This window comes from Ictalurus punctatus, unplaced genomic scaffold, assembly GCF_001660625.3.
Source record: "Ictalurus punctatus breed USDA103 unplaced genomic scaffold, Coco_2.0 tig00163693, whole genome shotgun sequence".
Taxonomy (NCBI): domain Eukaryota; kingdom Metazoa; phylum Chordata; class Actinopteri; order Siluriformes; family Ictaluridae; genus Ictalurus; species Ictalurus punctatus.
Genome location: NW_026521169.1, coordinates 13,645 through 39,334, shown reverse-complemented (window position 1 = coordinate 39,334; position 25,690 = coordinate 13,645). Strand labels below are relative to the sequence as shown.

General features: G+C 42.1%; 1 non-coding gene across 1 annotated transcript; it reads right to left on the bottom strand.

Moving 5' to 3' along the window:
• Window positions 1-14,460: 14,460 nt before the first annotated feature.
• trnag-ucc (transfer RNA glycine (anticodon UCC)) lies at window positions 14,461-14,532 on the bottom strand. Its single transcript has one exon. It is a non-coding gene; the product is annotated as a tRNA-Gly (tRNA).
• Between the last annotated feature and the right edge of the window lie 11,158 nt (window positions 14,533-25,690).

Sequence of the window (25,690 nt, the reverse complement as noted above, 5' to 3'; positions counted from 1 at the left end):
GTCCAATTATGCATCAGATCTGGTCCTTAAAACAGTGAATATTTATCGTGATTACTATACCACTGATTTTAATAACGCAGGAAGCACTATTAAAAACAATTCGATATGAGGAGTTCAGTTTTTAACGTGTTAAGACTTGTGATGTTTACAGATCACTCAAGTTCGATATAAACACATCACAAGGCCCTGATGCTGTGGATGTCTCTGTATTCTAAACTATTATTTCATCTCTTTCAATTATCATTGTATTTAACTTTCATTAGACAGATGGGGTATACACATGAACATACTGAAATTTGGAAATCAGTTTTCTTATTTATTTATTACATTAAATCGGATGACATCCAACTATAATTAGATCATACAATCCAATAACACGGCCTCCTCGCCTAGTCCCTTGTAGAAAGCTTTTTTCAGTAAACCGTTCACATGTTATCAGTCTGCAAGAAGTCTAAGGTCATACAAAACATATCAGCACAACTGTGGTTTGAAAGTCTTAAAACAATGTCACGGTTCCCTCTGCACTTCCCTGTCTGTTGATTTAGAAGAGGCTCTCAACACAGTGAATCAGGAAATATTGCTGCAGAGACATCAAATAAAGTTGGTCTATCGAATCATTTAAAATTTTACTAAAGTAATCCCACTGCTCTAATCAAACGAATAACACCTCTCTCTTAAAGGGGTTTTCCACTCTCATGTATAGTTATCCCTGTAAAATAGTTCTAGTCCATTATTTTTAAAAGTACAAACCCAATTGACAAGGATACATTCTATCGTACCCTTCCTGTTTTTCATTTACCAGAAAGATATTGAGAAAGGAAAACAAAATTCCTTTAGTCTGAAAATTTGTGGTGCACACTACCCGAACATATTAATATTCCATCTGTGCTAACGAGTGATCAAATCCCAATAGATAGAACTAATATAGAGTAACTGAGGTTGAGATCTAGATATGCATTTACAGTCCTCTAACCACTTTTATCCCACTAATTTACATTCAAAACAACTAGTGAAGTTGGTTCTATGTGTACAGCACTAGTCTGTAGTCTAAATGGTATACATGCATGTACATGCATTTTGTTTCTTATTAATTATAACTGTATCAAAATACTGTACTCAAAATATCACTCAGATCCTTCATACATGACATTTAATGTTGCTCAATGGGAATGTGAATATGTATTTTAACTTAGTCTAATAAAATTATCATCTGGCTGAATGCACAATTGTAAGAAGCATAAGATTCGCCCTATAATTTTATCCATTTCATTTAACTGTGTATTTGACCATATTGAGGTAGTGTTAAATCTACTCATATCACAAACCACATTTCCCATCCTTCACTGCGGTCCACAAACATGGCTGGCTGCCATGACCGCAATTCCCAGACCACACACACACATAAAAATACCACACCTGCATCCAGTTCACAGCTCTCAGTTTTTTATCAGTTTTCAGCTGCTGTATAACATATTGTCAATTCAATTCACTTCACAGGTTCTCCGAGTTTGTGACCACTGCTTTTTGTATTATTAAGTATTGTAACTCGTATACTTTATATGACATATCCATAGCACCCATATAGCACATATGTGTATACATATACACACCACACATATATATATATATTTGCATAACTACTCTATTTACCAATCTACGGTTCATGGAAAAAACACTTCAAACTACACTATTTGTAAAGGGACCGTAATTAAACTACCTCCCAAACTCATATCGCGCACAACATGTCTGCAAAAGTAAGTAATCAAATCATCACCTTATTTTAATGTTATGATCCAGATATCACATCTGTAACAGGCGTACAACACATTATAAAGAATTTAAAATGTGCAGACTACTACTGCCATCTGATCTTACTAATTACTTATCATTGGACATATACACAGCATTTAAAGAGAAAACATGCAGAAATTATTCAGCATTATACAACACAAATACCACACGCCAGAAGAATTCGCACTTACACTGCTTAAGATATTGTATAGCCACATACCCATATATAAATAATTATGGTTACTCCAGCTCTTCTTAGCGAGTCAGTTCATGAAGGTAGACTGCTCTCTAATACCAAATGTTTAGGCTCAACATTATCTCAACAGGGAGGATGTGACCTAGCCTGATACAGACCACATTGTGATCAGCCTGAGACTGTTACCTCGTCGGTCGGTTTTACTTTCAGGTTTTTTTTTTTTTTTTTTTTATATCACTAATACGCAAAACGACAGGTTCACATGTCAGCTGATCAATTTTATCATTAGTCAGGCAAAGATAAAGACGTCTGTGCAGAAGAAACTAAGTGGCACAATACACACCACATAAACTATTATTAAAGTTCTCTTCGGACTGTTAACATCAAGACATGCTGATGTGATTTTAATTTTTACAGGAATATATCCACGTATATATATATATATTGAATCACTTCGATTTTAATGTAGAGCGTAAGATAAAGGATTGGAAAAAGGGGTAAAAACAGAAATCTCTCGCACGCTGCTCTCTCCTCCTCTCTCGCGCGCTCGAGTGGTTTAGATAACGTTTCCCATTCAGTTTACAAACATGGAATCATACCGACTTCCAATTCCGTTACCGTAAGGTACGCAAGCTATTGACCCGTCACAATCTATATATAGGACTGTACGCAGTCTAGATTATGATCAGTAATTATACAATGACGGTGTGTTCCTCCGAACATCACCCTCTGGTCTAAACAGGAACTCTTTAGCCCTGTGGTAATAAGGCCCCCCCCCCCCCCCCCCCAGCTACTCTACCAGTGTTCTCTCGACCCAATGGTAGGGGAGTGTGTAAAGATCCCTACGGAGACCGGAGCTCAGGGGGCACGGGGACGGGGGGTGTTCTTAACTGTACCTCAAGGTCCTGCAGTATATCCAAATCACAGTGCTCATAGGCATGGGGTCATCAAGGTTATCAGATTGCCAGAGAGTGGCGAGTGTTGATAACAATTCTGCCTCTGGTGGGGTTACCAGCGGACGGAAGCTACGTCTCCCGCTTCAGCTCGGGGGGAGGTAACAGGGTCAATATCATCGTATGGAGAGGAGAGGAACGAAGAGCCTGTTGAGCTACCGGCATCCGACTGGGCCGGTCTATCCAACCTGTCAACAGCCCGTCGTTTAGCCTGGGCTCGAGTGCCGTAGGCCGGACCCATAAATGAGGTATCCGAGTCGCTGTCAGTTAACACCTCCGCCTCCATGGCTGCCCTGTAGTGGCAGGGCCCGGGGGTTGTTGGTCCTCCCCGTCCCGTACCTGCTCCGGCCCAGATGCACTGGTTCAGGTGGTACCAATGATCTCTCTCTTCAACTCTCACAGCCGAGGCTGTTACAGCGACCACAGTGAAGGGTCCTTCCCGACGTGCCCCGAGGGGGGCTTTTCCTCTTAAACATACGAATGTGTATTTTATCCCCGGGTGCTACTAAACGTACATCCTCCCTTACCCCGTCCCCACCATGGATTGCTTCTCTAACCTGTGAATATAACTGTCTGTGAATTCGAGTGAGGATTCGCATATAATCCTGCATTTCGCCCTCCAATTGAGCCTCAGACGGCTCTATGTATGGACCTTTGGTGTACGCCATAGGCATTGGGCGCCCAGTGAGCATTTCATGAGGAGTCAAGTGCGTCATACGATTGATTTGTGATCGTATCTTCATCAATGCCAGTGGTAAGGCTTGGACCCAGTTTAGGTGTGATTCATCGCATATTTTTGCCAATTTATTAGTTAGGGTGCGGTACCCTGGATCCATCGTGCTTTGGGACTCAGGAAGATATACACATCCTAGCTTATGATCAATCTTCAAGGCCGATGTAACATTCTTGCCATTGCCATTGTCTGAACTCAAAAATCAGGGATACCGAATCGAGGTATGACCTCACAACATAAAAATTTAGCGGACTCCACATCTTCCCCAGAAGTAGCAGTCGCCTCCACCCACCGGCTGAAGCGGTCCACTATTACCAGAAGGAAGCGTTTCCATCCACCTGTAACTCCGCTCCCATATCTATATGAGTCATCATTAGATGCCGAAACGGTCCCGTCGGCGGGGGAATATGTCCTAAGGGGGTGGTGAGGTTCTTTCGCACGTTGTGGTTGATGCACACAGCACATACATTTACCATTTGGTTCACTTGTGAGGCCAGCTGAGGGGACCACCATTCCTGACGGATTTTCCGGATCATTTCAGTCTTATTGACATGATCCACGCCATGGCGTCTTTGATCAAGCATGGGAGGAGGCTGACTGGGGCTATACACAACCCTTCCACACTGCGCCATATCCCCGCACCGTCTTTTTGAGCCCCCCGTTTTAACCAGGACAAAATTTCACTTACTCCTGCATCGTTTTGTATCTCTTTCACGCGGGCTCCATTGTGTCCCTGTGGATGCCGCAGCCGCCTACTTTCTCCGTCCTGAGTTAGGAACCTCCTCCCCCGTCTAGGCCTTGTGGCAGCTTCCGCAAAAACAATATATTATTACTCTCATTTTTTGGGGCTTTTACCTAGACATCACATTCGTAATTTATAGCATAAAAATAAAGGGTCCAAATGGACTAACTCACTCATTTCTCAATAATGGCCCGACAATATACACTTTCTCCCACCTTCAGTTTTCCTGTTCCTGGATCACACAATCTGGGAATATGTTGTTATATATTACAGGTCTAGTAATTCCTATTTACCAATGGGCAGTCGTACAGATGTCTAAAATATGTACCATTGGCGTGCATGCTCTAAATATGCATATATTTATATATATATATATATATACTTACATATTAATATCATTTTTATTTTTATTTTTTCCACTTATACAGCAGTTATGGATATTAAATTAATTATTACACACACACAGTCTAGCTACTCACCGAACGTATGTACAGGATTTGAAATATTCAAAGTCCGCAAGATATCTCACAATGCTCCGCATTACTCTGAAGAATTCACACACACCGAATTGTCTTACCTTTTTCCCCTTTTTTTTTTTTTTTTTTCCCTTGTCCTTCACACAGACGCACAGATAAGAACGGACAGGAACACACACACATACACCCCCCCTTTCTATCAACAACGCAGGCAAGCTCACATACACACATTGTATTCCACATTATTACACTTATTTTACTACATTAAGTTTTCAAAGTATAAAGCACCTCCAAACCAGCTCCGTATGCATGAAGCTTACAGTCATACAAATTAAATCCAACTTTTCTCCAAAACAAAAATTCTTTTCTCTGAATCTTATCCCACTTATCCAATACAGGTATGGAGCTCATGTTCAGAGCACTAATAAATACATTTTCCCTGTCTCCAAAACTCACACGCTCTCACACTGCACTCATATTATAAGCACATACATTATAAGCACACACATTTGTTAGTACATATTCCATTCATACACCGGGCATGCTGTATTGCACGACCCGGACCTGGGCCCAGGATTTATTCCCCTCTCTATCCAGCCCTGGAATCTAATCTATCTATCTTTTATCTAATCCTTTTCAGCGGTATTAGGGGTCCCCACCAATGCAGCCGCCACTAGACTGCTAGTCTAGTCTAGTAGTAGCCGGTATCTGGGTCTGAGGCCTCATTTTTCCACCTGCTTTCTATCCCAGCCCTGGAGAATTCTCTATTTCTCTTTTTTTTCTACCTTTTTTCTACCTCCTCCAGCGGTATTGCAGGACTTTCACTCACACAACACATATACCATTTCTTTATTACAATTAAAAAAGTACATTCTATAATCTATACTTCTCTTACCTCTTCTCACTCACTCCAGGTTCTTTTGGAGACCCACTTAGTCTTTCTTCCCACCCCGGGGCTTCTCAATCGTAACAACAGACCACTAAAACAGAGCTTTGAAATAACAGGCGTCTGCAATGCCTTTCCTATACGGCCTGTCTGTTGCTTAGAGAGCGAAGTCCCACGGGAGAGATTCCAGACATATAGATCTTAGCCCAGTCCCATCTGGGTCGCCAAATGTTGGCTCGAATTTAGCCTATTACCAAAAACATTAAAACTCACTTAGAAGCCAATACTCACATCTACCTCTGAGCCCAGTTGGAGATAGAAAAAACACACAGCCGTGAGTGAGAAGAAGCAAGGGTCCAGCTTTATTGTTCCATTCCACCACACGAGATCCACACCGATGAGAATTCTCAAAAGTGATCCCCCTACCCTGAGCTTAAGCTCCAGTATTTATACTGTACTTACACACTAGATAACCCATAGGTTTCCAGAAAAGGCCTATTTCACTTACCCATAGAATTGAAACCCGGGGTTTTACTTTACACATAAAATCAGAACTCAGGCATTCCAACAACCCAGGAAACAAAAACCCAGTGTTTCTATTTACCTAGTTTTTCAAAAACCAGGTTCTCTTTTACTAGGTCTTCAAAAACCAGGGTTCTCCTTACCTAGGTCTTCAGAAACCATGATTCCCATTTCCCTAGGTAATAAAATGACGTAAGCAAGACGACTAAACAACCGGGAGGGACCTTGGTCTTATCGTTATCTCGAGGGGGGGGGCAGCCACCCTTATAACTGGCTTTCTTCAGGTTCTCTAAAAATTAAGGCTTTCCTTGCGAGACGAGAATCTTCACCATCTGAATCATGAGTAAGTTATATTTTTCCTTTTTTCCCGTACTTCTCATTTAAATTTATTTTCATATTTGCACTATATTCTTATTTTAATATATTTATACTACTTGAAAAGCGGTTTACTGTACTTCCAACTTCTTAATATCATTACAGTTCTACTGTCCTGCATATCCTACTATTCTGTTTTTTATAGAGTTTCTCTATTACTATAAGATATTATTAAAGTTATTCATGTGTGTGTATGTATGTTGTGTCTTTGACTGTACGAGTGTGTGTGTGGGTGTGTGTTTTAGCACTCCTCAGCTCGTACACTTCTTTTTGACTTTTTCCTATTACTGCTCTTAAATTGCTCGTAATTCCAATCCGCCTAATCCCGCTTCTATGTGTCTAGGTGCCGGTGCCCGTCGTCAGTCCCCCTCTCTCTCCGTTACTGGACACTGGATCAGGGTTTGGACCTGGATCTGGATACTCATTACCAGCTTGTGCATTCACTGCTGATATCATGATGCTACTTTAACTATCTTCGCCCGACCCCCCTAAGAATGGAGATCCGGGGTTCCCCCTCTTCTTCGGTACAGAATCTGCCCCACGAACGTGCGTGTTGACGCTTTACCCAGTCAGACCCAGAACCCCCCTCCAGCTTCCAATCCGAGGATGATGATGTTGTCTTCTCCGATCCGGGCCCCGACCATCCGTCCCTTTCCACACACCAGTCGCCCGACTCTCAGGGTCCGCTCACTTCACCCACCCTGATTTCCCCATGTCCCCAGGACGCACCCATTTTCTCCCCCTCTTACTCTCCTCCAGACTACGCACCCACCCGTCCTGTGATTACCAATAAAATACATTTTACTCATACTCAATCTCCTCGTGTTATTTCATGTCATTTTTATCACAACATAGGTGATTCCTTCCTTTTGTGCCAACTACCATAAAGTAGCTCCAGAAGCTCCGAGTTACAATCCGTGCATTGGCCAGGAATCAAACGCAGGTCAACTACTTGGAAGGCAGCTATGCTCACCTCTATACCACCAATGCCATGCTAGGCAATTCAACTCTGCTGAACAAAAGTTTAAGTATGTGCTCTTCTCATCAGCAGACCATAGGCAAGAGCCAAAGCGCAGCTCTGTCATGGTTTCTGTAGTGTGGTGGTTATCACGTTTGCCTAACACTCATCACTGTAGGATCAGGTCCTCCAGGAACAGCCGGAAAGCGACACCTTGGACAGAGCAGATTTCCTTCTTTTGTGCTTTCGTAGCAAAGCAGTTAACATTTGCTTACAAAATGAAAGGGAGTCTCTGGTTTTCCACAGAAAATGGAAGCCTGGCTCTTTCGTTGCTCAATAAGACTCTGTGCGTGACTGGAAAATTTTCCATAAAGTACTGGTCGCCAAGTTCACCTATCAGCAAGAGGTCTACCCGAAAAAGGCTGGGAGCGGTTTCCCTTCCATTGAGCTTTTGTAGCAAGGCAGATAACAGCTGCTTGCAAAATCACGGGCAGTCTCTGCTTTTCCACTGAATGTGGAAGCCTGGCTCTTTCCTTCATCAAGAAGACAAGAGTAATGATGCGCTTGACAAGAGGTTGCGACTTGTAATTCCCCACCTCCAAGCGGGAAAACGCAAAGCAAACGCACCCTCAACTTGAAATCGCCATTCGTCAACAGTGGGAAGTCTTCTCATCTACCAGTTCCTTCCCTGTTCATCGAGTGACGTCGAGTCGGCATGACGGATTCAGAACTCACAAAGTGGCACTTACCTCGGTCTTTATTTGCTTTAGATCAGGGTTGTCCAGTCTTCTCCAGAATGGGCCAGTGTGGTTGCAGGTTGTCATTCTAACCAAGCAGAAGCCACACTTTAGTCTATTGAAAGCCAAGATCAGCGGATCCAACAATTGGAATCAGGTGTGGCTCCTGCTAGATTGGAACGAAAAGCTGAAGATTGGACAACGCTGCTTAAGACCAATCAGCATATAGACATATTTGCTTATTAAATATAAAACATTGACTATATAGATGGCTGATTGTGGAAAATGTACACCTCTCATCACAGTTTGCATGCTAGCTTGTCGCTAACAAAAGACAGACACGGAGAGACGGCATTTTCTAACATTTTCGCCCCTGTTCACGGGTCAAACGTGCCCTGTTGGATAATGCTGTGTTTACAAACAGCAAAGAAGCACTAAGAATTCAAGTGGGAAGCAGAAAGAGTTGTGGGAGGCCTGCAGAGAAGCCTATGGCACATCTCTGTTGACCCATTAACTTTCAGGTAGGTGATTCTTCTTTTGTGCCAACTACCATAAAGTAGCTCCAGAAGCTCCGAGTTACAATCCGTGCATTGGCCGGAATCAAACCAGGCAACTACTTGGAAGGCAGCTATGCTCACCTCTATACCACCAATGCAATGCTAGGCATTCAACCTGCTGAACAAAAGTTTAAGTATGTGCTCTTCTCATCAGCAGACTGTAGGCAAGAGCCGACTCACACCTTTGTCATGGTTTCTGTAGTGTAGTGGTTATCACGTTTGCCAACACGCAAAAGTCCCTGGTTCGAGACCGGGTAGAAACAAGCTAGCAATTTGAACTTTGCTTTATAACTGACCGGTTGTCATCACTGTAGGATCAGCTCCTCCAGGAACAGCCGGAAAGCGACACCTTGGACAGAGCAGATTTCCTTCTTTTGTGCTTTTGTAGCAAAGCAGTTAACATTTGCTTACAAAATGAAAGGGAGTCTCTGGTTTTCCACAGAAAGTGGAAGCCTGGCTCTTTCGTTGCTCAATAAGACTCTGTGCGTGACTGGAAAATTTTCCATAAAGTACTGGTCGCCAAGTTCACCTATCAGCAAGAGGTCTACGCCCGAAAAAGGCTGGGAGCGGTTTCCCTTCCATTGAGCTTTTGTAGCAAGGCAGATAACAGCTGCTTGCAATATCACGGGCAATCTCTGCTTTTCCACTGAATGTGGAAGCCTGGCTCTTTCCTTCATCAAGAAGACAAGAGTACTGATGCGCTTGACACGAGGTAGCGACTTGTAATTCCCCACCTCCAAGCGGAAAACGCAATGCAAACGCACCCTCAACTTGAAATCGCCATTCGTCAACAGTGGGAAGTCTTCTCATCTACCAGTTCCTTCCCTGTTCACCGAGTGACGTCGAGTCGGCATGACGGATTCAGAACTCACAAAGTGGCACTGACCTCGGTCTTTATTTGCTTTAGATAAGGGTTGTCCAGTCTTCTCCAGAATGGGCCAGTGTGGTTGCAGGTTGTCATTCTAACCAAGCAGAAGCCACACTTTAGTCTATTGAAAGCCAAGATCAGCGGATCCAACAATTGGAATCAGGTGTGCCTCCTGCTAGATTGGAACGAAAAGCTGAAGATTGGACAACGCTGCTTAAGACCAATCAGCATATAGACATATTTGCTTATTAAATATAAAACATTGACTATATAGATGGCTGATTGTGGAAAATGTACACCTCTCATCACAGTTTGCATGCTAGCTTGTCGCTAACAAAAGACAGACACGGAGAGACGGCATTTTCTAACATTTTCGCCCCTGTTCACGGGTCAAACGTGCCCTGTTGGATAATGCTGTGTTTACAAACAGCAAAGAAGCACTAAGAATTCAAGTGGGAAGCAGAAAGAGTTGTGGGAGGCCCGCAGAGAAGCCTATGGCACATTCTGTTGACCCATTTACTTTCAGGTAGGTGATTCCTTCCTTTTGTGCCAACTACCATAAAGTAGCTCCAGAAGCTCCGAGTTACAATCCGTGCATTGGCCAGGAATCAAACGCAGGTCAACTACTTGGAAGGCAGCTATGCTCACCTCTATACCACCAATGCCATGCTAGGCAATTCAACTCTGCTGAACAAAAGTTTAAGTATGTGCTCTTCTCATCAGCAGACCATAGGCAAGAGCCGAAGCGCAGCTCTGTCATGGTTTCTGTAGTGTGGTGGTTATCACGTTTGCCTAACACTCATCACTGTAGGATCAGGTCCTCCAGGAACAGCCGGAAAGCGACACCTTGGACAGAGCAGATTTCCTTCTTTTGTGCTTTCGTAGCAAAGCAGTTAACATTTGCTTACAAAATGAAAGGGAGTCTCTGGTTTTCCACAGAAAATGGAAGCCTGGCTCTTTCGTTGCTCAATAAGACTCTGTGCGTGACTGGAAAATTTTCCATAAAGTACTGGTCGCCAGTAAGTTCACCTATCAGCAAGAGGTCTACCCCGAAAAAGGTGGGAGCGGTTTCCCTTCCATTGAGCTTTTGTAGCAAGGCAGATAACAGCTGCTTGCAATATCACGGGCAGTCTCTGCTTTTCCACTGAATGTGGAAGCCTGGCTCTTTCCTTCATCAAGAAGACAAGAGTACTGATGCGCTTGACAAGAGGTAGCGACTTGTAATTCCCCACCTCCAAGCGGGAAAACGCAATGCAAACGCACCCTCAACTTGAAATCGCCATTCGTCAACAGTGGGAAGTCTTCTCATCTACCAGTTCCTTCCCTGTTCATCGAGTGACGTCGAGTCGGCATGACGGATTCAGAACTCACAAAGTGGCACTGACCTCGGTCTTTATTTGCTTTAGATCAGGGTTGTCCAGTCTTCTCCAGAATGGGCCAGTGTGGTTGCAGGTTGTCATTCTAACCAAGCAGAAGCCACACTTTAGTCTATTGAAAGCCAAGATCAGCGGATCCAACAATTGGAATCAGGTGTGGCTCCTGCTAGATTGGAACGAAAAGCTGAAGATTGGACAACGCTGCTTAAGACCAATCAGCATATAGACATATTTGCTTATTAAATATAAAACATTGACTATATAGATGGCTGATTGTGGAAAATGTACACCTCTCATCACAGTTTGCATGCTAGCTTGTCGCTAACAAAAGACAGACACGGAGAGACGGCATTTTCTAACATTTTCGCCCCTGTTCACGGGTCAAACGTGCCCTGTTGGATAATGCTGTGTTTACAAACAGCAAAGAAGCACTAAGAATTCAAGTGGGAAGCAGAAAGAGTTGTGGGAGGCCGCAGAGAAGCCTATGGCACATTCTGTTGACCCATTTACTTTCAGGTAGGTGATTCCTTCCTTTTGTGCCAACTACCATAAAGTAGCTCCAGAAGCTCCGAGTTACAATCCGTGCATTGGCCAGGAATCAAACGCAGGTAACTACTTGGAAGGCAGCTATGCTCACCTCTATACCACCAATGCCATGCTAGGCAATTCAACTCTGCTGAACAAAAGTTTAAGTATGTGCTCTTCTCATCAGCAGACCATAGGCAAGAGCCGAAGCGCAGCTCTGTCATGGTTTCTGTAGTGTGGTGGTTATCACGTTTGCCTAACACTCATCACTGTAGGATCAGGTCCTCCAGGAACAGCCGGAAAGCGACACCTTGGACAGAGCAGATTTCCTTCTTTTGTGCTTTCGTAGCAAAGCAGTTAACATTTGCTTACAAAATGAAAGGGAGTCTCTGGTTTCCACAGAAAATGGAAGCCTGGCTCTTTCGTTGCTCAATAAGACTCTGTGCGTGACTGGAAAATTTTCCATAAAGTACTGGTCGCCAAGTTCACCTATCAGCAAGAGGTCTACGCCCGAAAAAGGCTGGGAGCGGTTTCCCTTCCATTGAGCTTTTGTAGCAAGGCAGATAACAGCTGCTTGCAAAATCACGGGCAGTCTCTGCTTTTCCGGCTCTTTCCTTCATCAAGAAGACAAGAGTAATGATGCGCTTGACACGAGGTAGCGACTTGTAATTCCCCACCTCCAAGCGGGAAAACGCAAAGCAAACGCACCCTCAACTTGAAATCGCCATTCGTCAACAGTGGGAAGTCTTCTCATCTACCAGTTCCTTCCCTGTTCATCGAGTGACGTCGAGTCGGCATGACGGATTCAGAACTCACAAAGTGGCACTGACCTCGGTCTTTATTTGCTTTAGATCAGGGTTGTCCAGTCTTCTCCAGAATGGGCCAGTGTGGTTGCAGGTTGTCATTCTAACCAAGCAGAAGCCACACTTTAGTCTATTGAAAGCCAAGATCAGCGGATCCAACAATTGGAATCAGGTGTGCCTCCTGCTAGATTGGAACGAAAAGCTGAAGATTGGACAACGCTGCTTAAGACCAATCAGCATATAGACATATTTGCTTATTAAATATAAAACATTGACTATATAGATGGCTGATTGTGGAAAATGTACACCTCTCATCACAGTTTGCATGCTAGCTTGTCGCTAACAAAAGACAGACACGGAGAGACGGCATTTTCTAACATTTTCGCCCCTGTTCACGGGTCAAACGTGCCCTGTTGGATAATGCTGTGTTTACAAACAGCAAAGAAGCACTAAGAATTCAAGTGGGAAGCAGAAAGAGTTGTGGGAGGCCTGCAGAGAAGCCTATGGCACATTCTGTTGACCCATTTACTTTCAGGTAGGTGATTCCTTCCTTTTGTGCCAACTACCATAAAGTAGCTCCAGAAGCTCCGAGTTACAATCCGTGCATTGGCCAGGAATCAAACGCAGGTCAACTACTTGGAAGGCAGCTATGCTCACCTCTATACCACCAATGCCATGCTAGGCAATTCAACTCTGCTGAACAAAAGTTTAAGTATGTGCTCTTCTCATCAGCAGACCATAGGCAAGAGCCGAAGCGCAGCTCTGTCATGGTTTCTGTAGTGTGGTGGTTATCACGTTTGCCTAACACTCATCACTGTAGGATCAGCTCTCCAGGAACAGCCGGAAAGCGACACCTTGGACAGAGCAGATTTCCTTCTTTTGTGCTTTTGTAGCAAAGCAGTTAACATTTGCTTACAAAATGAAAGGGAGTCTCTGGTTTTCCACAGAAAGTGGAAGCCTGGCTCTTTCGTTGCTCAATAAGACTCTGTGCGTGACTGGAAAATTTTCCATAAAGTACTGGTCGCCAAGTTCACCTATCAGCAAGAGGTCTACGCCCGAAAAAGGCTGGGAGCGGTTTCCCTTCCATTGAGCTTTTGTAGCAAGGCAGATAACAGCTGCTTGCAAATCACGGGCAATCTCTGCTTTTCCACTGAATGTGGAAGCCTGGCTCTTTCCTTCATCAAGAAGACAAGAGTAATGATGCGCTTGACAAGAGGTTGCGACTTGTAATTCCCCACCTCCAAGCGGAAAACGCAAAGCAAACGCACCCTCAACTTGAAATCGCCATTCGTCAACAGTGGGAAGTCTTCTCATCTACCAGTTCCTTCCCTGTTCACCGAGTGACGTCGAGTCGGCATGACGGATTCAGAACTCACAAAGTGGCACTGACCTCGGTCTTTATTTGCTTTAGATAGGGTTGTCCAGTCTTCTCCAGAATGGGCCAGAGTGGTTGCAGGTTGTCATTCTAACCAAGCAGAAGCCACACTTTAGTCTATTGAAAGCCAAGATCAGCGGATCCAACAATTGGAATCAGGTGTGGCTCCTGCTAGATTGGAACGAAAAGCTGAAGATTGGACAACGCTGCTTAAGACCAATCAGCATATAGACATATTTGCTTATTAAATATAAAACATTGACTATATAGATGGCTGATTGTGGAAAATGTACACCTCTCATCACAGTTTGCATGCTAGCTTGTCGCTAACAAAAGACAGACACGGAGAGACGGCATTTTCTAACATTTTCGCCCCTGTTCACGGGTCAAACGTGCCCTGTTGGATAATGCTGTGTTTACAAACAGCAAAGAAGCACTAAGAATTCAAGTGGGAAGCAGAAAGAGTTGTGGAGGCCTGCAGAGAAGCCTATGGCACATTCTCTTGACCCATTAATTTTTAGGTAGGTGATTCCTTCTTTTGTGCCAACTACCATAAAGCAGCTCCAGAGGCTCCGAGTTAGAATCCGTGCATTGGCCGGGAATCGAACCCAGGTCAACTGCTTGGAAGGCAGCTATGCTCACCTCTATACCACCAATGCCATGCTAGGCAATTCAACTCTGCTGAACAAAAGTTTAAGTATGTGCTCTTCTCATCAGCAGACATAGGCAAGAGCCGAAGCGCAGCTCTGTCATGGTTTCTGTAGTGTGGTGGTTATCACGTTTGCCTAACACTCATCACTGTAGGATCAGGTCCTCCAGGAACAGCGGGAAAGCGACACCTTGGACAGAGCAGATTTCCTTCTTTTGTGCTTTCGTAGCAAAGCAGTTAACATTTGCTTACAAAATGAAAGGGAGTCTCTGGTTTTCCACAGAAAGTGGAAGCCTGGCTCTTTCGTTGCTCAATAAGACTCTGTGCGTGACTGGAAAATTTTCCATAAAGTACTGGTCGCCAAGTTCACCTATCAGCAAGAGGTCTACGCCCGAAAAAGGCTGGGAGCGGTTTCCCTTCCATTGAGCTTTTGTAGCAAGGCAGATAACAGCTGCTTGCAAAATCACGGGCAGTCTCTGCTTTTCCACTGAATGTGGAAGCCTGGCTCTTTCCTTCATCAAGAAGACAAGAGTAATGATGCGCTTGACAAGAGGTTGCGACTTGTAATTCCCCACCTCCAAGCGGGAAAACGCAAAGCAAACGCACCCTCAACTTGAAATCGCCATTCGTCAACAGTGGGAAGTCTTCTCATCTACCAGTTCCTTCCCTGTTCATCGAGTGACGTCGAGTCGGCATGACGGATTCAGAACTCACAAAGTGGCACTTACCTCGGTCTTTATTTGCTTTAGATCAGGGTTGTCCAGTCTTCTCCAGAATGGGCCAGTGTGGTTGCAGGTTGTCATTCTAACCAAGCAGAAGCCACACTTTAGTCTATTGAAAGCCAAGATCAGCGGATCCAACAATTGGAATCAGGTGTGCCTCCTGCTAGATTGGAACGAAAAGCTGAAGATTGGACAACGCTGCTTAAGACCAATCAGCATATAGACATATTTGCTTATTAAATATAAAACATTGACTATATAGATGGCTGATTGTGGAAAATGTACACCTCTCATCACAGTTTGCATGCTAGCTTGTCGCTAACAAAAGACAGACACGGAGAGACGGCATTTTCTAACATTTTCGCCCCTGTTCACGGGTCAAACGTGCCCTGTTGGATAATGCTGTGTTTACAAACAGCAAAGAAGCACTAAGAATTCAAGTGGGAAGCAGAAAGAGTTGTGGGAGGCCTGCAGAGAAGCCTATGGCACATTCTGTTGACCCATTTACTTTCAGGTAGGTGATTCCTTCCTTTTGTGCCAACTACCATAAAGTAGCTCCAGAAGCTCCGAGTTACAATCCGTGCATGCATGGCCAGGAATCAAACGCAGGTCAACTACTTGGAAGGCAGCTATGCTCACCTCTATACCACCAATGCCATGCTAGGCAATTCAACTCTGCTGAACAAAAGTTTAAGTATGTGCTCTTCTCATCAGCAGACCATAGGCAAGAGCCGAAGCGCAGCTCTGTCATGGTTTCTGTAGTGTGGTGGTTATCACGTTTGCCTAACACTCATCACTGTAGGATCAGCTCCTCCAGGAACAGCCGGAAAGCGACACCTTGGACAGAGCAGATTTCCTTCTTTTGTGCTTTCGTAGCAAAGCAGTTAACATTTGCTTACAAAATGAAAGGGAGTCTCTGGTTTTCCACAGAAAGTGGAAGCCTGGCTCTTTCGTTGCTCAATAAGACTCTGTGCGTGACTGGAAAATTTTCCATAAAGTACTGGTCGCCAAGTTCACCTATCAGCAAGAGGTCTACGCCCGAAAAAGGCTGGGAGCGGTTTCCCTTCCATTGAGCTTTTGTAGCAAGGCAGATAACAGCTGCTTGCAAAATCACGGGCAGTCTCTGCTTTTCCACTGAATGTGGAAGCCTGGCTCTTTCCTTCATCAAGAAGACAAGAGTAATGATGCGCTTGATTCGATGGGTAGGGGTAGACATGGCCAGGGAATAAGAGAAACAATACAGAGCAGCAAGTAGTTACACAGACTCCTGAATGTTCTCAATAACCATACATTTCATGTAAACACCAACCAGAAAAACTGAAAATATATGTACACACTGTATTTCACAATAATTAACAATGGTCAAGTCCATCAATAACGCAAATGTCCAAGTCTGTTAAGATCAGTACCCCAACTAAACTTTCTAAATCTTACGGTTCGGTCCCCATTTGGGCGCCACTCTGTAGCGTGTTACCTTATGGGGTTTGGACGCCAGACAGTTCAAATTAACAGTCACTTATAACTTATAATTTGGACATCACTCAGAATAAAAAAATCAGTAGGCTACTCAATTCTTACAAAATAAGTTTATTATTATTTATGCAATAAACATAAGAAAATACAGATCGTTTCAGTCATAGAAACTGAAATAATGAAAACCAAAAAGTTAATAAACGCACCCATAAGGAAACAAGGCTCTATTCATTAAAGAAAATTTTCACACACAAAAGGCAGAAAAAAAAAACATTTAACCCCAAAATAATTCTTAACCAAAACAAAAAGTTGTTCACTTTAAAAGCTGCACTTCAATGGCGGTGATTTAGGCGTACGGGAGTTCGTGATCCCGAAAGCATGGGAAACCGGCAGTCAGATTCCGCTTAACACTCGGAGTTCTTTACAGACAGTAACATCCAACGATTTAAACATACTGGTTCTCTACAAAAGTATTAAAGAAAGGATCTCAAAACCGTGATGTGCCTCCGAACCCTCAAAACTCCGCTCGCTCGTTTATTCACCTTGGCAGAATATTCCCGAAGTGTTCGCCAGCCTCCTGAATCAATATCCACAAGGTTATAATCCACAGTAAGAGCATTAGCATGGTCCTTGGCAAACGCACACCATCAGTTCCGCCATTCCCACCTGGCTCTCATTTCCGTGTCCCGCTTTCTCTCACCTAGTCACCTGTTCTTTTTATTGCTTCCTAAGACCCCCACCTTCTCTTCATCTCTTTTTTTTACTTCCGTTAATTAAAACACCACGGAATGGAACGGACTCCGCTTCTGTGTCACTAAATGGTAAAATGGTAAATGGCGCACTTATAAAACACTTTTATCCAAAGCGCTTTACACTGTGTCTCTTTTACCCATTCACACACCAATGGTAGCAGAGCTGCCATGCAAGGTGCTAACTTGCCATCAGGAGCAACTTGGGGTTCAGTGTCTTGCCCAAGGACACTTTGGCATGTGGAGTCATGTGGACTGAGAATCAAACTGCCAACCCTACGATTAGTGGATTAGTGGACAACCCACTCTACCACCTGATCCACAGCCGCCCCTGTCACCGTGTAGCTATCTGTTACAAATGAATGGGAAAATATCCTTGGCATCCCTGCAATTCAAGGATGTTGTAATTGGTAAGTTGTGATGTCAAAAGTATCTGTACCAAGTTGATACTAAAATTTAAAAAGAATGATACGATAAGTTTTTTTTCAGTACCGGCAGTACCAAGTATTCTCCTGCTTTCTGATTGACTTTCTTTTGTAGGTATTAATTAACCGTGATTTCCACTCAGCCATCTTACTAGAATTTGTGTAGGTTAGGAATAAGACTGAGGATGGAGTTGTACAGTTTTGTAGTGTGTATCATTTGTAAATATTGTTAACTTCTTTACCATAACCATGCTGAGGGAGGCGTTGACTAAATTAGAGATGGTGCTGGACCAACAAACCACTGAGCTTGCTTCAACTACAGGTGTTCCAGGTGCAGTCTTTGGATACTGATGAAGATTTACTGCCCTGCAAGATCTTCCTCAACTGCGTAGTCTGGAGCAAAGGATGCAACAGAGCCCAGATTGCAAGCAAAAACTGGTGAGAATTTTTTTCTTTTTTTGTTAACAATTGCTTGCACAATTACACAGCTACTGAGAGTGTTTGTTTTCTCAAGGTGACACACTCGTACTCAAAGCACAACATTCAACACCACTTTGATATGAGGGAACAGTTATGACCTAATCTTTGGTAGAGGAGCAAAACATGGAAAGCACACAGGGCAGGGTAACTGCAGGAGTAGTGAGAAGCACTGACACAGTTGACAAGGCAATACATGCTTATTAATTATTTATATTTTATATTATTTTATATTATATTATTGTTTTAAAAATCATCGGTTTCGGGTAAACTGGTTGGCGCTTATTGACAGGGCAGATGTGCTCGACTGCACCTGGCGCATATTGAAGAGGGTGATTGCTAACTCCTTGCAAAGAACCTCAATTGGAGGGGAGTCAATGGAAAGACTTCACTGGCCACTCTCCAACTTGGAGAGGTCATGATTGGTAAGTATATCTGTTTACATACAGAATTAGCTGTCTCTCTCAGATTATATGTAAGGGGTAATCCACAGCTAGATGTGCATTAAACAATTTTAGTGCATGATGTGGAGGAAAAGAACCACTCGTTCAAATCGTCACCTAGCCATGGATTACCCCGCTTATACCATGGTCTTTCCACAATTAATAAAGTTAAAGCTGTCATTGATTTTAGAAGCACAAACTTTGATTAGAAGTTTAAAATGACAGTTAATTTCTATTAGTTAGGTCGTTAGATCTGGAATTTTGCCCGATATAAATCAGACACAGAGATAAAGTAGTGTGATGAGATTTTTAATTACCTTACCTTAACAGCAATTTTTAATTACCTTAATCTGATTAAAGTCAAGTTACTCGAAGTAAGCACTAATCGAATTAAGACATGTCGAGTACTCCTGTTTTAGTCGCATTATCAACGTGTATTACAGACATGTAAACACCTGAATCACATTATTAACGTTGTGTGAGTTTTCACCACATTTTGCGACAGGACACGTACACACACGGCAGTGCTCAACATTTTACGGCGAACAAGAGAGCACCGCTGCATCCCAAACCGCATACTTGCCTACTATAGGCCTGTAGTTAGGAAAATACATCTATCTCGGCTACTATAGAGACGCTAAGTGCACGGTTTGGGATGCAGCTCACGGCTTCAAGCAGTTGTCTATTTGCACGTACAGCATGACAAATAAATAACTGCGTTAAAGCGTTCATAAAAAAAATAAATAAAAACACCCAAAACTGTATACTATACCATAACGAAGACGAACTGTATGTTGATACGTGAAATTCTGGAGGGACATCGGACGGTGTGGCGCGGTGACACCTTAATCACGTTATTATCTTACTCAGAGTAAGGTCAATAATTAGATTACTGCTGTCCATGTAAACATAGTCAGTGTTGCGCAGCAGTAGTGTAGTAAAACTGAGAGTTGAATTACTTCACAAACAGTGATGGTAACACCTCATTGCTGAGAAATATAATGTAACTTTTCACCAGCAAAGTTATTTTTTTTGTTAAAGTTGCAGACAGCACCGGCAAGAAGTGTCTGTGTGTATGAATGTGTGTTAACGAATGTCTCTGTATGCTCGAGTGTATGTGCGTGTGTGTGTTTGTGTGTGCATGTAGGCTGCGCGTTGATTTAGAAATGCTCACAGTGATAAAACTGACTGGAACTACCTGTGCAATAAACGGTTATAATGCACACCTTCCAGCCATTCAGAATCCAATATTCACACTGACCATGGTATAAACGTAATTAATGCTTAAGATTCATAATAACCTTACGATATGTATTGCTTTCTTCCAATGTTCATAGAAACCTCTCACGGCTAAAGCTGCAGAGATGGAGGTTGAGGGGACCATGAAGAGGTGGCTCCAGCTGGCATCAGATTGAGAGTGCGGGCGCAAGAGAAGACTTTTGAAAACTTTTGCAAAAAGAAGGTATTTAGAGTGTTTTAACTGTGGTGTCTTTGTTAATTTGTTAAAATGTTCATATTATAGTCTATTTTTGATTGTTTATAAAAGTCCTTGCTGTTTTTAAGTGGTTGAAATTGTGTGTGTGTGTGTGTGTGTGTGTGTGTGTGTGTGGTAGCTGGGTGGCTATACAGTTGCGATCGGAAGTTTACATACCCCTTGCAGAATCTACAAAATCTTAATACTCTTAACAAAATAAGATTGATCATAAAAATCCTAAGTTTCTTATTTAGTACCGCCATGAATAAGCTATTTCACATAACAGATGTTTACATATAGTCCACAAGATAATAGCTGAATTAATCAAAATTACCCCCATTCAAAAGTTTACACACGTTTGCTTCTTAATACTGTGTGTCGTTACCTGAATGATCCACGACTCTTTTTATGTGTTATGATAGTTGTTCATGAGTCCCTTGTTTGTCCTGAGCAGTTAAACTGCCCACTGTTCTTCAGAAAAATCCTCCAGGTCCTTCACATACTTTGCTTTTCCTGCATATTTTAGCCCTTTCCAGTAGCGGTTATATGATGTTCCGATCCATCTTTTCACACTGAGGACAATTGAAGGACTCGTACACGACTATTCCAAAAGGTGCAAACATTCACTAATGCTCAAGAAGGTAACAGCATGCATTAAGAGCCTGGCTGTAAACGTTGTAAACAGGATGATCATGTCATTTTTTTTGTCTTCTGGGATACTTCTTCTATGCTGTATTAACCATCTTTCTGTAATAAACCTTTTTCACCTCAGAGGACGAGTCTGCAAGTGTTGTCTAATTTCCACGACACAACTCAGTTTTTAGATTTTTTTATTTTATTTTTAAGAAAAATAATTAAAATTCAATAACTTTTGACTGTATGAGGTACCGGTAAATAAGCAAAAACATAGTACTACTTTCATAAAATGTCATGTGCAGCTTGATGCTAATTATAGTAATGTATAGTAATTCTGAGTCTTGAACAGTAAACTCTCAAGTGTCATTGTCATGTCACAGCAAACCAGCGACTCCGTTTCTCAGAATGCACCTCAGACTACAAACATGGCAAACACAAACTACAACTCCAAACCAACACACCGACATTGTTAACCTTCTCCAGAATACTAATCAGACAAACCTGTTACCAATGAACCCACTACATTAGAGAAGGAAATACTGGATGTGAAGTGTATTAGCGCTAATGTGTGTGTGAATAGACTATCAGTTTAGATACTGACTCTGAACACTACTAACATGCAGTGCTTTCTTGGGGTGGTGATGAACATCACCTTTTTCTTCTCTCCTCCCCTCCCTTTCCTAAATATTCCATTGAGAAGAAAAAAAACAGTTTTTTCTGAACAGTTAATAAAGCTGAGGCTCGAAGGCAAGTCGCTGGCATAGAAAGTCTGCTGTTACCACTGCAAGTACCAGAAGTCACTGACTGCAAAACTGTGTTTACAAGGAGAGTCACTGCAGTCATCAAAGTAGATGGGATAGAGATCTGCTGGGCTAGCAGTGTGGATGAAAGGGCTCTTGCTTCATTTTGTGCTTATTTTGTCTTCTGTTCAACATATCCATCTCATTTGAAGAACACTCTTCAAGAAACAGATTTTTCTTCAGCAATATGTTTTGAAACTTACTATGGATGGTGACAAGCCTCTACCTACTCCAGTTACCAGAGTAATCAACCTCTTACAGTAATATCTGCCAAAAATGCCTCGCCTATTCTGGTGTCCTAAATGCTCTCAGAGAACGATTGTCAAATTAATCCAGCACATTGGTCTCAATCATGCACATGAGGCAAATTTTTCAATAACTTTTGGTCTTAATGACTGTCAGAGGACCTTTCAAAGTATGAGTCCTTTAGATGTCATATTTACCAAAAGCATAAACACACTGTGTTACAACGGACTATGGCTGATGATCCTCAGCATCTGCTTGAGGAAGTTGAGGAAGAATGTTATAATGACGATGGTACTTTGAAGTTTGCAATCCCCTCGGGTCTAAACGTAACAAGCAAAAACTGTGTGCAATCTACTATACAGTTGGAAATATGGGTACAAAGTATTGCTCTCAGTTAAAACATTCATTTAGCTTTACTTCCTTTTGTTATCATTATTATTCATACTGTGTGAAATGTGAGGATGAGTGGACTGTCCTCTCACCAGATGAGGAGGTTGATTACCAGGCACTAGATATATATACAATGTTGTTGACAATTTACTTATTAGCACTAGGTATTCTTGCTGAAGACAAAACAGCCCCACTTTATATTGATTTTACTCTTCACCCTTTAATCTATCTTTCTTCTTCTCATTTATTATTATTATTATTATTATATTATTATTATTATTATTAGAGTAGTAGCCTAGTAGTATTCATCTTAGCATAGGATTAGGAAGTGATTTCTAAAAACTGTCAATCACACCTTCATGCTAAATCTGTACATGATGTCAATGGTTCATCTCTCTCTCTCTCTTAAAGTCGAGGGACCCTCGACTTTAAGTCTTTTTATTGCAAAAGCGGCTGCAAAAATAATTTTGTGCAGATGGAAAAAAAACGTATTAGGCTAAGCAAATGGCCTGAGTTTTTTTTTCCTAGCAGTTTTTGTTATGTATATGTATTTCATCAGCGCTGCTACGAGTTTCTCCCCCCCCCCTCCCCGGTAACAATAATATAGCCTTATTCTGTTTACTCAGAAAGACTATAACTTTATTTTCAGTTCCTCTCCTTAACTTCAGTCACTTCCTCACTGAAACCTATAATCAGAATAACTCCAAAGCTCAGGTCTAAGCCTAAGTCTCCACTCTAAATCATGTGTCTAGAACACAGGCTCTGAACTCTTATCTAACACATTTGGTGTTTTATCTGCTCTAAAGCACCCACCTCAGCTCGTGCAGGCCGCTTAATTAGCTGATGACTTGAACCAGGTGAGTTTGGTGAAGGTTCTAATTGAACATCCTCAGGAGTGTAAAGAAGCCTCTCTCTAATATCTTTCTCACCGGTTCAACTCCAACTTCATCACCACCCCAAGAAAGCACTGCATGTTAGTAGTGTTCAGGTTCAGTATCTAAACTGATAGTCTATTCACACGTACTACACTTCACATTCAGTATTTCCTTCTCTAATCTAGTGGGTTCATAATAAAACTGCCATATTTAATCATGAGCACCAAAAGTCATGTTTATTCTCATCACTGCTCCTGTGTAACTTAATAGGTTCCGTAGGAGGCCTCAACTATTTCACTCAAGAATATCCACAAATAGGGAAGAAGATTACAGAGATAAATGTAATGTTTACATTAAATCAACGATTATCAAGAGAGAGAAAGAAAGTGAGTTCTAGACCTCTGACCTGTACATGATGTCATCAAAGATCTTATGGTTTACTGCTCCAATTTAATTGTGTGTGTGTGTGTGTTAGGGATGCACCGATGCCGATGACACTCAGGTGTCAGCCTGATACTGTGTTCATGTACTCGTACTTGTAAAACTACCCCGATACAACCGCACCGACACCACTTTATGACAACGTGACATAGCCTAACCTCTCGTCGTCACTTGAGTAGGTAGTCGGAAGAGGAGCAATGTCAGCAAATCGTCACACGCACGTAATGCGACACCGCTAGCTTTAGCCTCAGAGTCACCGACACTGACTTTCTTCAGTTTACTTTCTGTCAGCGTTATATTTTATTCCCAACATGACCTCAGTCCTCATCAGACGGAGGAGAAATCATCACATGACTGAGGAAGAAAGTATGTGTCCTCTAAGTCAGGGATTAAACACCACCGAGAAGGTTTATAAACTTTATAAAGCGGAGTTTGTGGAGCACGGAAGCATGACAGTGATGCGGTCGCAAGCTGCTCAAAAGGTTTATTTTAATTTAAGTTTGTCATTATATGCTGTATTTGCACGCTTGCAGTGTAAATTCTGTCAGAAGTGATGTATTAGTAACGAGTCCTCGTTGCTGATCACGCGTGGTGTAGACGCGCTGATACAGAGTGTAGCGCGAGTAAGATCAGTAATGTCTAATTCAAACATTATGATCAAAAGTAAACAAGTAAAATAATGTCTAAAGACAATGAGCTAAATGTCTAAAGACAATGTATATATAATGTCTAAAGCCAAAGCTCCTCCGTTTACTTGTATTTGTTTACAGCGTGGTCTTTCCCTCATCAATATGGCGGACATGTTGACATGAATGCTTACGTGCGCATGCGCGTAGTATTTCTTTACAACGTGAACTCGCCAGCTACACACACACATTTTTGTCCTTTTTGTGTTTATTTCTTGAGAAATCGAAGAGAGAAGCTCGAATGTTAAGTGAATGTCCAATATAAACCCAACTTTACCTCGGTTTATCAGTTTATACATTAAAAACATTACAGAAATATAAAGTTATTTTAGCTGCTAAATTACTTAGCCACTTTTACACTCACTGTTGTTTATTTTAGTTGCTATAAGCAGGGAGCAAACAATGGATTTTAGGATAAAGTAAGGTTATAAATAGTGCCGCTAAAACAGAATTACAAATCTCTCCTCATGAGTTAAATAGTGCACTAGATAGGGTGTAGACCGTCATTATTTCATCCCTAATGTAGTGCACTTAAACCGGAAATGACATCGATTTGGGATTCAGCCACACAGCTTCCGTTTAACTTACCTCGGGTTTAAAAACAGAACGTTTTATTTTTAATTCCTCAAACACAGACAAAATAACCAGCTTTTATGTTTAAACCGGATCTAACTGTAAAACTGTCAGAAATTATTTAATTTGGAGATGATTCGTTCGGTGTAATAACTCAACTGCTCGGGAGATACCCGCTGCAGCTTTTTCTTCTTCTGTGATTTCTACTGGTCGGAGACGCAGCTGTTAGGCGCGTTACCGCCACCGCGTGGACTGGAGGATATAGTTCCTGGTTGGAGGAAGCCTAACCTAACAAATTTACACCAATAATTTCCACTCATGGTTTTATTAGACCTATTTATTATTCCAGTGGAGTTTATGACCTCTTCATGAATGCCAGCAGTGAGTCGTTCACTGTGTCTTACCCAGATATACTGAGTGAAATACTGAGTCACCACAAGCTCAATCTCTAAATGTTTAACAGCACCAAAGCTTTCAATTCTGGTGACTTGGGAGTATTTATTTATTTATATGATCATATAATGTAACAAAAATTAACATAAGCATGTGCTGCACAACATTTCATTAGTTTAATTTTACATTTGAATTTACTGTAAAGCGCTTTGCTAAATTTTACTACGTAAACTTTTATAGGTATTAAAACTGGTTACTGTTTGGTTGATGACAAACTCCATATTTTTATACCTTGGAGCTCTGTGTTACCATGGTAATTTATGAACAATTACTAACAACATTAACTTCATCGATGCAAGTTTACA